Source organism: Equus asinus, chromosome 25 (assembly GCF_041296235.1).
Source record: "Equus asinus isolate D_3611 breed Donkey chromosome 25, EquAss-T2T_v2, whole genome shotgun sequence".
Lineage (NCBI taxonomy): Eukaryota > Metazoa > Chordata > Mammalia > Perissodactyla > Equidae > Equus > Equus asinus.
In genome coordinates this window covers 7,901,098-7,914,369 of record NC_091814.1, presented here as the reverse complement: position 1 = coordinate 7,914,369, position 13,272 = coordinate 7,901,098, and the positions used below count along the sequence as shown (strand labels likewise).

The 13,272-nt window shown below is 49.5% G+C and overlaps 1 protein-coding gene across 3 annotated transcripts in view; it reads left to right on the top strand.

Annotated features, from left to right (window-relative positions):
• The first annotated feature begins 6,776 nt into the window (after positions 1-6,776).
• Positions 6,777-13,272, top strand: part of LOC139042065 (annexin A11-like) — a 39,114-nt gene continuing 32,618 nt past the window's right edge. For all 3 annotated transcript variants that reach the window (XM_070497750.1, XM_070497751.1, XM_070497749.1), the window contains exon 1: positions 6,777-6,999. The gene's annotated coding sequence lies outside the window, so the exon portion shown is untranslated. The remainder of the gene's footprint in view (positions 7,000-13,272) is intronic.

Sequence of the window (13,272 nt, the reverse complement as noted above, 5' to 3'; positions counted from 1 at the left end):
GACCTCAGGATGTCAAACCAACCCAGATGACCACGTGTTCCCAGTGCTTAGTTTGACCCAGGCTAGGACAGCAAAGACTCCTTCAAGTGACCGGTGCAAATTCAAAGACAACAACCAAGAGTCACGAAAGCACTCACACCTCGGCCTAGAGAACATACGGTGATTCCAGAAATGCCAAATGAATCACTTGGAATGAAGGGGAACGGACTGATAAGCATGTCTAAGGGGGATAGCCGAGAAATACCATGACGATTCTCCTATGGAAAAGAGACAAAGCTCCCAGAAAATGGAAGGCGAACAGAAATCACCCCTGGATAATCCACAATGAAAGATGATGTCCGTCTTTAGACAGACTCTGCTGGAACGTTTGAAAGGCAGAGAAATTCACAAGCCAAAAGACGGCAGCGAAGGTCAAGGCTGGGCTAAGTGGGAAGGGGGAGTTATGAGACTGCTCCAAGCGGGCCAGGAAACCGTGTGTCCGTGGAGCTTGCCGGGACAGCAGAGACACGATTATGACCAATCCTCTGACATCGCAGTGGACCCGAAAAACAACCTGGCCTCATCTACACAGTGCCAGAGTTGGGCTCAAGTAGCATATTCAAGTCCCATTGCCCTCAACTGCAGGTTGCCAACGGAACATGAAAGGGGCCGGCCGGTGGTGCAGCGGTGAGGTCCGCACCTTCTGGGTCGGTGGCCCGGGGTGGGCCGGGTGGACCCTCGGGTGAGCCTGCTCACCACTGCTTCAGGCATTCTGGGGCAGGCGTCCGAGCTAGTGTAGAGGCAGATGGGAAGTGACGTTAGACAGGGCCAGACTTCCACAGCAAATACAGGAGCATTGCCAGCAGATGTGAGCTCAGCGATGCACTTCTGCCAGAACAAAACCGATTCAAAGTTGCAAAGCATAGAGAAACTGAAGCTGAAAAGAAAAAGTGAACAACTGCATGCCAGTGAGAAGGATGAGATCTCTATGAAGAAACTTAGCAAAACAGGTGAAAGCCATGGCAATGGAACACTAACAAACGTTGGGGGACAGAAGTTCAAGAAGACACAAGGAGAAAGAAGGAGATTCCAGGATCTAGGAGTGGAAGCATCAACACACTGGAAACGTCCCTACCGGAGCAAGGAATCTCTGGATTCCATGCAATCCCAGTCAAAGTTGCAGCAATGTTTCCCACAGAGACAGAAGAGGGCATCCTAAAGTTTCTAGCCAGCAACAAGAGACCCTGACTAGGCAAAGGAATCCTCAGGAAAACGAAAAAAGCAGGACGTGGCACACTTTCCGATTTCAACATATAGGACGAAGCACTAGGTACCGAGACGGCACAGTCTGGGCCCCAAAACAGGCACACAGACCCATGCAACAGAATCGAGAACCCAGAGCCCAACTCAAACGTACATGGACAGCCCATTTTCGACCAGGGAGCCAAGAGGAGACAGCGGAGAAAGGAGAGTCTCTACCATAAACGGTGCTGGGAAGCCTGCACAGCCACATGGAACACAACGAGAGTACACCATGATGTTACACCTGGCACACACACCACCTGAAATGGATCAAAGCCTTGAATGGCAGACTTGAAACCGTGAACCTTGGAGCAGAAGACCTAGGCAGAGTGCTCTTTGCCATCGGTCTGAGCCGCCTGTTTGGAAGAAGCAAGTCCGACTGGGCCAGGGCAACCAAGGCAACAAGAAACCAACGGGACCACGTCAAATGCGGACGCTTCTGCCCAGTGAAGGAAACCATCGACTGAATGCAAAGATAGCACAACGACTGGGGGAGGATGTTTGCAAACCACACATCGGACAAGGGGTGAAAAGCCCAAAGATGCAATCAACTCGCACGTCCCCACAAGAAAAAAAAAAAAACAACAAGCCAATGAAAACCTGGGCAGAAGATGGAAACAGAGATTTCTGCCAAGAAGATCGAAAGAGGGCCAACGGGTGCATGAACACTTGTTCACCGTCATTAAGTCTCAGGCCAATGCAAATGCAAACTGCAAGGGCACAGCAGCTCACTGTGGTCAGAATGGCTAGAAGGAAGCAGACAGGAAGCCACAAGTGTCAGAGAGGAGGTGGAGAGAAGGGAAGCCTCCTGCACCGTTGGTGGGAGTGCAGACCGGTGCAGCCACTACGCCAAGCGGTGTGGAACTGCCTCAGAACTTTAAGAATCCATGTCCCATATGATCCAGCTATTCCTCTGCGGCGTGTTGATCCAAAGAACTCGGAAACACTCCTGCCTAAAGACATGTGCACCGCTGAGTTCACCACAGCGTCGCTCCCACTACCCAAGACTTGGAAGCCTCCCTGGAGCCCAGCAAGGGACGAGTGCAGAAGGAAGATGGGCTATAGCCACGCAATGGCATACCAGTCAGCCGGAACCAAGGATGCAATCCAGCCACTTGTGACCACCAGAATGGCTGTGAGGGTTTCAGGGAAGTGAAACAAGCCCCAGGGAGCAAGGCAAGTACCGTAGGACCTCACTTAAGAGGAGAAGGAAAAACAAGCGGTCAGGAACAGGTGGCACGGGACATTTGATTGGGGGTTCCCAGAGACAAAGCGGGGAGGTGTGAGAGGGTGAAACAGATGATGAGGCACAAGTGTGTGGTGAGGGCCTGCTATTAGGCTTACGCAGGGGAAGATGATGTAAGCCACACGGAAGTCTACATCGATGAGGATGCAAATCGGAAAGATATAGGATGTTCTAATGCAGGGTTGCGGCAATAAATTCACCTAAAAGCAAAAAGAATCCAAAATGGGGTCCAGAATGACGGCATAAAGCTTTGGGGCTGAAAGAGATTAGAGAAGGTGAACTTCCAAGGCTGGAAAATCACCTCAAAATGCGTACTGATGCTACAGAAAGGGAGACCCTTCCAAATAGATGAAGAGGAATACTACCCACAGAACATGCTGCCTGCTAAACCCATGCACCCACGGAAAAGGTTACCGTCCAGGATGTTACTACTAATCACCTTCACGAATAATCCAAACAGGCCCACGTGTTCCCAAGCTCAGGCAAAAGGTTGGTCCAAAAGTCCACTTCAGGGCCGGCCCTGTGGCGGAGCGGGTAAGTGCCCACGTTCCGCTTGGCCGGCCCAGGCCTCACTGTTTCACATCACGGGTGCAGATCACATTAGCAGTGTTAGGACATACAGATTTCATGGTACGGTGCGGACAGGGATCATAAACTAAGTAGCAATGGTGAGGTCACGTTATCAATACGCACCAGAAAAAGAACCGTGAGGCTTTTACAATCCATGAACGCATCTGGTACACTTCCCCAGAGGAAGAAGGAAGGAAAACATGGGACCTGCCAAGGTGGAATCGGCAGAGTGCTAGGAGATGGCACGATCATTGCGCGTCAGAGGACTGCCCGGGCAACTTCAACTTGGGAGGGAGTCCAGGACTTTCTCTGGGGAACGTCCACCCACTTGGCCATCTACATAAAATGTAAGAGGTAAAACCCAGGATAATCTTACAGGACAGAAACCAGTGTCTAGAGAGAATGTAGCAGGCCTTCCAAAGTTCGAGGAGCAAGTCAGAAGCCGACAAGAAATCAAGAAAAAGGAAAACTATCCTACCTGGAAAGGGTGAGGAGTCGGACTGGCCTGAGATCCTCCTCCACCTCACCAAAAATGTTTAGTGCCCCGTCATAAATTTTTAGAGGCCTGTCATAAATGTTTAAAACCTTACCATAAATACTTGAAGCCCACCAATCAAAGCCTGTCCCAGGAGCACTTCCACGTGCCAGCCTATTCTCCCTAACCCCTTACGATTTGCCCCAAATCCTGAATCAGGGAGACAGCTCTGAGGGCACACGCTCCCTGTCTCCCTGCAGATCCATCTCGCAGAATCAAAGCTGACTCTCCCCCAAGGCTGGCGCCACAATCAATCGGCTTGTTTATGCAACACCACGCAGAGAACTCCAATTCTGTGCAGTAACACTACTCAGAGCTCCGTGGAATGTGACCTTTTCATATAGCACTTTCTTCATTTGATGTTTCTATCAGTCCTGAGAAGCAATGAAGCAGGGGTTATTTTACAGATTTTTATAGATAATTTTGAAGATTGTATAGGCGAGAAAACCAAGTCTGGGAGAATGCATCACTTCCAAATGTCAGAATCGGAACTAGAACCCAGGTGTTTGAACACCAAATCTAGCGTCCTTTCCCCCACACAGTGCTTCCCCCGCGGTGGGGATCAACACAGGTTTGTTGAAAACAAATGGGTGAAAATCATGAAAAGGTGAGCACAGTGGTAGCTATTCACCATTCTGGACTTGAAGAGTTCAGTTCTGAGGCATGAAAGTGTGTGCTACATACAGAAGGAATTCCATCCTAAATGACTTATTATTTTTTAATGTGGTATTTAAAGAAGCACTTTCTCAGCTAGGAGAAAAGTGAGCCATTCAAAGAAGCTCGCCTTTTCTGGGCCGGGGGCTCTGGCGCAGAGTGTCCAGGCAGGGGAGGCTGGGTCGGCACCAGGTGACCTTCCAGGACGAATCCCCCTGCCCAGAGATAGCGAGGGAAAGAGAAGCTCCCCTTGGAAGGCCGCGGCTAGGTTGGAGACTTCACGCCCACGCCCCGAGTCCCGCCTGCTACTGCATTGCTGCGGCGCCCCCACCAGAGTAATAATGATTCCTGGGAGTCTCCTGGTGCCTCATACCCTCCGCTCCTCTTCTGCTCCAGTGAGCGTTTCCTCGGAGTCACTCTGGAACCTTTAGCCTGAGTCTCACCCTCGCCCACCCATTCATGTCCAAAAAATGCAGTCCAGGCAGGAAAAAGAGCCAGGACTTGAGGGAGGGGGTATGTTGGAGAGGCCAGAAGATGACTGGGTCCCCAGCGTTGTAGTGGGGCAGTGGCCAGTCTGTCCCAGGCACGGCTTCTGTCAGGTACCCACACCCCTGCATGGGCAGAGCTGAGGCCAGAGCCTCCTTTTCAGCTTAGAGCTGCCAGTCCTTCCCACTTCATTTCCTGTTAAAATGCAAATAGGACCAGCAGCCTTATTTGTAACAGCCGCAAATAGGCAACTACCTACTATTCTTCAGTAAGGAACTAGGTAATAAAGAATGGTGCCCCGCAGGATGGTGCATACTGTGCATTCGTTAGGAAGAACCAAGTTTATCCAGGTGCGCTTGCATGGAAAGGCTCTCCAAGATACGAGTAAAAAAATCACATTGCAGAAAAATAATTGCACCACTGTTTTGTAACTAATGGGGTTCAGGGCAGGCTGCCTCAAGATGTTCCACTCTGATGTGTGTGGATTATTTTGAGCTGAAGACAATAAAGGCTCAGAAACACTTAGGAAGAACATTCAACCTTCCCCCAAACTGCCTAAAGAATTTAACATAGAAGCCCTGTTCCAAGAAGGAGCTCATACCATATGATAGCTATAGTATAATGTTAAATAGGTGTTGATGGAAAGACACCAACAAACCCATTTTTTGGCCCAGCAAAAGCTGTCTGACAAACATTTCCATTTCCATCTCCATGTAAATTGTCTTCCTCTCCTCTGAAATCCCAAATCACTACTCCCAACATCCTCCTTGTCTATGGATGAGGATATTTAAACAGGTAGCCTCAGCCAAATGGCTGAGTTACTCACTCTTTCCTGAGTTTCTCCCATATATACATGTTATTAAACTTTGTTTGATTTCCTCCTGCTAACCTGCCTTTTTAATTATTTGACCGGTCATAAGAACCTTAAGGGAAAGAGTGAGGGGAATTCTCCCACTTCCCCAACATAAACAATACATCTACGTGAATATACTATACACAACACACAAAGACTGTATTGTAAAGAGAAAGATCCGGTAGGGCACACCGAAAAGTGGGTTGGGGAAGTGAAGAGTCAATCTCAGTTTTTAAAAAATCTTTTATAATTACCATATATTTATATCTTAAGTGCATGACCTTTTTTTTAAAAAAAACTTTTTTTAGAACAGTTTTAGATTTTACAGAAAAATTGCGAATACAGAGTTCTCACAAACACTGCGTTATTCTGTTCTGTTATTAACATATTAGCATGGTGGTTTTGCTACAATGAATGAGCCAATATTGATGCATTATTAGCCAATATCCAGACTTTATTCAGATTTCCTTAGTCTTTACCTAATGTATTTTTACCAGGATACCACATTACATTTAGTTTTTATATCTTCTTAGGCTTCTCTTGGCTGTGACAGTACTTGTCTCAAATTTTCCCTGTTTTTGATGACCGTGACAGTTTTGAGGAGTACTGGTCAGGTATTTTGTAGAATATCCCTCAACTGGGATTTCTCTCATGTTTTTCTTACGATTAGACTAGAATTATGTATTCTTGGGAGGAAGACCAGAACGGAGTACATACTATCACTGCTGGTTGATCACTTGACGTTGACCTTGATCACGTGGCTGAGGCAGTGTGTCAGGCTTCTCTACTCTCCCCACCCCCACCCCTATTTGCATACTGTGTGTGACCTTCTTAATGCAGAAAGTTTTCTTTACCTTAAAGAGAGTCACTAACAATGGCACATCGGGAAGATGGAAAGGGCTTGGGGAATTCCCTCCCCGCTAGTGCGGTGTAGGGCGGGATCCGTCGAGGGAGGTGGAGGATAGTAGAAGCTCCACGCCGACCTCCAAACCCTCGCTGTGCCCTCCTCAATTCGGGAGCCGGAAGGCCTACGGCTTCCTTCCCCCGCCTCTTGGAGGCTGGTCCCCACCCACTGGCCTGGGCTCTCACCTGGGGGCGGGGCCGCACCCAGACCACGCCCCCGCCCCGCCCCGGGGCGCTTAGAGCGGCCGCGCCCGCTCAGTTTTCCCCACAGCGTGCTTCTCCTCCCGCCCCGCCCAGACGGCTGCGGCGTCCGGGAGTCCGGAGTGTCCCAAGTGCCCCTGGAGAGCGGGAGTGGGACGGAGCTTGAGGCTGAGCCAAGGCGCCGCACCCCGAACGCCCGCGGAGAGAGCGGCTGCTGCCCACATCCCCGTTCGTCCCACGCCGTCCCCCGCCCCGTTGTCCAGTGGCCCGGTGAGTGAGGGTCCCCAGCTGCCCGGGGGCACAGGACGGGGCGGCGGCTGTGTGCCGCGACCCCCGCAGATGAGGCCCGGACAGCCCCGCGCCCCCTCCCGGCCTGGCCCTGCGGCTTCCTGGTTGCACAGCATGGGGGCGGGGACGGGTGTAGGGCTGGTCCCGGACAGGCTGCCGCGGCCTGCCTGCTCAGCTAGACAAGCGGCGGGGGGTGCCCTCCCTGTGGGGTGGGCGGTGCACAGGCCGGACCCTGGTGTGTAGGGCCATGGGATTGTCCTGTGCGGCCTAGGCCTGCTTGGGACTGGGTGAACAAGCGACCAGAAGGCGACTGGCTGGTGTGGGGGATGGCCGGTGGCCCAGGGCCCTCTGACCCAGCTGAGTTCTCGAGAGTATGTGTGCCCTTCTGGGAAAGACTTGTGCTGAGGAGAGAGTAGAGGAGGCTGCCTTCAGGAACTTTCCTCCGGAACTGGAAGGACACAAATTCCTGGGAGCTGCTAGTGCTGGAGTTTGTAAGGCACCTTATTTGAGAGAACGTGGGATCCATCCAGGTGCTGTGTTCACCTGTGTTTACCGTCTCTGCCTTTCCCTCTTCTCCAATCTTAAACTACATTTTCAGGGAAGGATTCTTGGACTTTTATCTCTCCCTCGGCTCAGCCCAGCCCTCTGAGGGCTTAAAAAGGTAGAAACCCGTCTATTGGCTTAAAGGAGAGTTGTGAAGTTCGTCATCTAGAGACTGGAGAGGAGTTAAGCTAGCTAGTGCTAGCCTAAGCTGGCAGCAGTCTGCCCTAGACGTTTCTGTCCCCGCCCCTCTGATGAGTGACCTGTCTATGGAGACTGGGTGTTTTAGGACAGACCCTAGAAATCCATGGTAGCCAGCCACTCTGCTGTCGCCCCGCAGCCTTCCTTTGCTCCCTGCTGCCCTGACCTGGGCATGGAGTGGCTCCGTGAGGGGTGAGCCCCTGCCCTGCCCACACAACAGGAACAGAAGCTTGCAGGGCAGGGTCAGGCTGAGTCCAGGAGCTGGACAGGCAGGGCATGCTACTTTGCTCACTCCTGACTGGCCTGATTATGATCTTCATTCCTTCCTTGCTTCAGTCCATTGTTGGGGATTCTGGGAGGATTAACATGGCCTCTTCCCTCAAGGCATTCTCTGTGCTACAAGGGGTTCCCCGACAAGAGAGGCCAGCTGAGGTGCTAGGGCAGTTTGTTGCCCTGGCATTGGGTGCTCACTACCTTGGGCTCCTGCATCCCTCCTTAATCTCGTCTCTTACCAGTATCTGTGCCTTGGTTTCCTCATCTTTAAACTACGGGTACTAATAATACCTGCCTCCTGGGGTTATTGTGAGGATTCAGTGAGTTACTATATTTAAGGACTTTACAGCTCAGGCACTACAGAACAGTCAGAACAGGTGGTGACTGGTACACTATACCTGTGTGTTCCAGGTAGATGTCACCCAGATTAGACGTAAAGCTTACAGCTGGGCCTGGTGTGTAACTAATGATCTGTGAGTGTCAGCGATAGTAATATAATGATAATAATAATAGCTGTCACTCCCTTCATGCAACTGAAGATCCATCTGAGTTGAGCCACTCCTCTCCTAACCTGTCTCTCTGTCTTAGCTCATGGTGGAATGCCCTGCTTTCCCCATTTTTGCCTATTAATCACAGCCCTTATGGGAGCCATCGAGGTGCCTGCCTCATGTAGGTGCTCAGAAGATGTTGGTTGAGTGACAGTGGCAGGCCAGGGGAGTAAGATTTCTCTATTGGTAAAATATTAGACCTTGAAGGCTCGGTTTAGATAGGCAAAAAAAAAACACAAAACAAAACAAAAAACGGTGAGGAGAGTGAGATAGAAACTATTCCAGACTGAGAGCTGAGGGTAGACACTGGTCGAGAGGCCAAGTTGGAGTCCCTTTTGATTTCTTTATGTAGCCAGATTGAGGATGATCGATAGGGTCCATTTCGATTGCTTTTGCTAGAAGGCCAAGATCAGTGGGAGATGCTGTGGTCATCTCTCTTCGCTGCCTCCTCCTGCCGCCCCCCCACCCGAAAGCCTGTTCCTGGCACTTGGTCCCATGGGGGCAGTCGGGAGAGTCTGTGTGTGGGTGTGCTTCACAATCACAGACAAGCAAACAGGCTTAGGGTTTTCTGCATTTTTCTCTACAACACCTTCTGACCCCATTGCCCCTAGAACACCAGAAATTTGAGTGATGCCTAGATAGGAAAGCTCTTAGGGAAAATGAAGAAACTGAAGTTTCCTTGTTAGGAATTTGCATTTTTAAAAGGATTTGTTGAAATTAGTGGAACTTTCTAATAATCAGTGAAACCATACCGAGTTAGGCCAACTGATCCTGACCCTGTACTCCATGACATAAAGGTCTGATGTCACACAGTGGTGTGCTTGTGCTCCTGAAGGTCCTGTTGCCTTAGTGGAAAAGGGAGGACTCACTCTTGAAATTGAGAGGGAAGTCAGGTGCTGCCAGCCTCTTACACCTGGAGCATGGGTTGAGGCTGGCTTGGAGGGCAGTGAGATGAGAGCAGTCTGAGGGAGGGTGAAGAGGACGACCTCCAAGGCTGCTAACAGGGAGGCAGAGGGAGTATGGCAGATTAAGCCTGGGGAGTGGCATCTTTGAGGGAAAGTGGTGTGTATCTGGGGGGACTCATGATAGCAGATGTGAGCTTGTTGTGTCCACCTAAAAGGTCACAGCTTTTTTTAGGAAGTGGGTGACAAGGCATATTTCTGTTGAACTCAGCATACCCACTGTTTGCCTAGCCCTGTGCTGTGTGCACAAAAGCAGAGGCCACTCCCATCCTCCCTAGGTTGTCCTGGATTCCCCTGAGACATCGGACACTGGATGAGAACCAGGTCTGCAGGCTGGGGTAGATCATGAATTCTGTTCTGGACATGGTGCGTTTGAGATACCAAGTAGACAGGTGGGTCTGGGACTCAGGAGGGATATAGGCTAGAGAGATATTTTTGTCTAGGTTGTGTTTGATGTCAAGGGCATGGTGAGATTGAGGAACTCACCTAGAACAGCTGAGTAAAGGAAGATGAGCCTATAAAGGAGCCAGAAGGGGGAAGGAAAACCAGGACTGTGTCATATCACAGAAGCCAGGGTGAGTCTGCTTCAGTAGGAGGCATTGGTCAGCAGAGGCCATTGCTGCCACAGGAAGTGATGTGGAGGAGATTCAACACCTTAAGTTGTGGCTGTTTTGGTGGGATGATGGGAGCAGAAGCCAGGTGGGAATGAATGGGTGGAGGAGTAGCAAGAGGTGAGGATCTGGGGAGACTGAGTGTAGACAAGCTTTGAAAATGTCGGTTTTGAAGGTGAGGAGAAAGATTGGGTGATGCTGGTGGAGGACAACATTGAGGGGGTATTTGCTTCTGTTTCCTCAACCAGTCATCCTCCTATTCCCATTGCACCCTGAGAAGTTAGCAGTGTGGATGGCCTGTGGTCCCATGGTCCCCATGATAGCCAGATTTTTAGAAGGGATGGGTAAAATGAGATTTGCCTGCAAACCCCAGGGATAGGCCTGGGTACTGCTTCTCTCCCTTGGCAGTTCCTGCCTCCTTCCTGTAGGTCCGAGATAGACAGCTCTGACTTGCTGTTACACATTTCCTTCCCCTTTTGAGGCCACAGGAAGGACTTTCTCTGTTCCCCAAGGGATATGACAAAATAGTTAGTACACAAAAATGTTTCAGGGCCGTATGAAGACTGGGCCCGTCTTATGCTCTGTTCTATGCTTGCATTTTAAGTCGCATAAACTATTTCAGGGGACTGGAATGGCTAAGCCTTGTTGTACCATGAAATCCTAGTGAGTGGTTTTCTACGTCCTATTTCCAGATAAAGGCAAATGGCTGGAAAAAACTCTCAGCCTACTGAGGCAGGATTGTTGAAAAGTCTTCAAAATATTTTTAATATTAATATTTTCACTTCTTGTTTTTCTTTGTCTTTACCTATTATGTCTTTACCCAACCCTTATTTTATTTTATTTTTATCTTTTTGGGGTTCCAGTTGACATAAATTTTTTTTCTTCATTTTTTTATTGTGGTCATAATAGCTTATAACATAGTGAGATTTCAGTTGTACATTATTGTTTGTCATACACCATATAAGTATGCCCCTTCACCCCTTAGTGCCTACCCTCCACCCCCTTCCCCTGGTAACCACTAGTCTCTTTGTCCGTAAGTTTGTTTATATTCCACATATGAGTGAAATCATACAGTGTTTGTCTTTCTCTGTCTGGTTTATTTCACTTTACATCATGCCCTCAAGGTTCATCCATGTGGTTGCGAATGGGATGATTTTGTCTTTTTTCATAGCTGAGTAGTATTCCATTGCATGTATATACCACATCTTCTTTATCCAGTCATCTGTCGATGGGCACTCGGGTTGCTTCCATGTCTTGGCTATCGTGGATAATGCTGCAATGAACATAGGGGTGCATAAGTCTCTTTGAATTGTTGATTTCCAGTTCTTTGGGTAAATATCCAATAGTGAGATAGCTGGGTTATATGCCAACCCTTAATTTTTAACCTTTCTTTCTCTCATAAAAAAAAAAAAATTGGGGCCAGCCCAGTGGCATAGTGGCTTAGTTTGCATCCTCTGCTTCAGTGACCTGGGGTTCACAGGTTCGGATACTGGAGGCAGACCTATACACTGCTCATCAAGCCATGCTGTGGTGGCATCCCATATAGAGGAAGACTGGTACAGATGTTAGCTCAGGGACAGTCTTCCTCAGAAAAAAAAAAATGTCTATCTTGTAATCAGCACATGACTTGGGGTTTAGGGGGAAGATGGCAGAACGCAATGATAACAACAAAACAGATTTGGTAGTTTCTGTCTTTGCTAGAGAATTCAGACTGTTTGCCTCCCAGCTTGTGTGGATTTTATTCCTTGCATCTTTTCTTTTTTCTTTTCTATTTTTTTTGGTGAGGAAGATTGACCCTGAGCTAAGATCTGTTGCCAGTCTTCTTCCCTTTTTTTTTTCTTCCCAAAGCCCCAGCACGTAGTGGCATATCCTAGTTGTAAGTCATTGTAGTTCTCTGTGGGATGCCGCCACAGCATGGCCAGATGAGTGGTGCTAGGTTGGCGCCCAGGATCCGAACCAGTGAACCCTGCTGTGCTGAAGTGGTGCACACAAACTTAACCACTTGGCCACTGGGCCGGCCCTGCATCTTGTTTCCTATTTATTATTTGTTATATATTTGGTTGTTCTTTCTTTCCTGACTTCTGCTATCTTGGTTAAGTTTTTCATCATCTCTCTTCCCCACCCTACCTGCATTAGGATTCAGATTTGGTCATGAATTAGGAGAAGAGCTGCTCGCTCTCTCTTGAGAAACTGGAGTTCAGGGTTAGTAAGTGTCTGTTCCGTGAAGTTGTCTAGGCACCAGTCTCCTTGGGTAGAGTTGCTTCCAGCATTCTCCAGGGCTGGAGTTTTCAAACTTGAGCATGTATGAGGTCTGTGGTGAGGTTTGTGAATTCTCATTTCTGACAGGTGCCCACACAGTGCTGAAGCCACCAGTCTGGGCACCACACTTTGGGTAGTGCTGCTCTAAGTGCTTCCCTACCCTGTGTGGCCCAGGACAGCTGACTTTCATGGCATGGCCCTGCCTAGCTCCCAGGGAGGCTCGGAAATATAGCCCTTATTTGGGGTCGCCATGTGCCAGGCTGTTAGGGAAGCAAGAGGGGGCAGATGGTTGAGGGGGATAACCAGACATTTCTGGAACACCACCCACTGCTCTCCTTAATTTGGAACCAGTGCTGTGCTTATCAGTCTTGCCATTGGTTAAGCCAGTATTCCTCAGTTAGGAAGTGGCAATGGTATGTCACAACAGTGGCCAGCCAGCAGGCAGTGGAAGCGTGGCAGCTTCGATCCTGTGGGCTGGTGAATAAGAGGCAAGCTTGTGTTCTGAGAGTCAGCAGCTTCCAGGCTGTTCCCGATAGTCACGTCTGGCAGCTGTGCGCTCTGCCACTTGGAGCCACCTCCTGATCTTACAGGCCCTATGGGGTTAGGTTGGCCCCTCCAAGACTCACCTTCAGGTTGGAGAGTATCTGGCTGTGCTTCTTCCTCCCAGCTTGACTTCCTCACTTTAAGGTATTACACACAAGTGACTTTCCAGGAGAGTTTGGGGGCAAAGGGCATTTGAACCCTGAACTGAGCTGGGGCTGTTGGTCCGTGCATCTCCTGATACGCTAGAGAGATCAGAACAAGTGTCTGCTGACCCCTACTCTCTGCTGTTGTTAACTCACAGGGAGGTGAAGCTGGAGA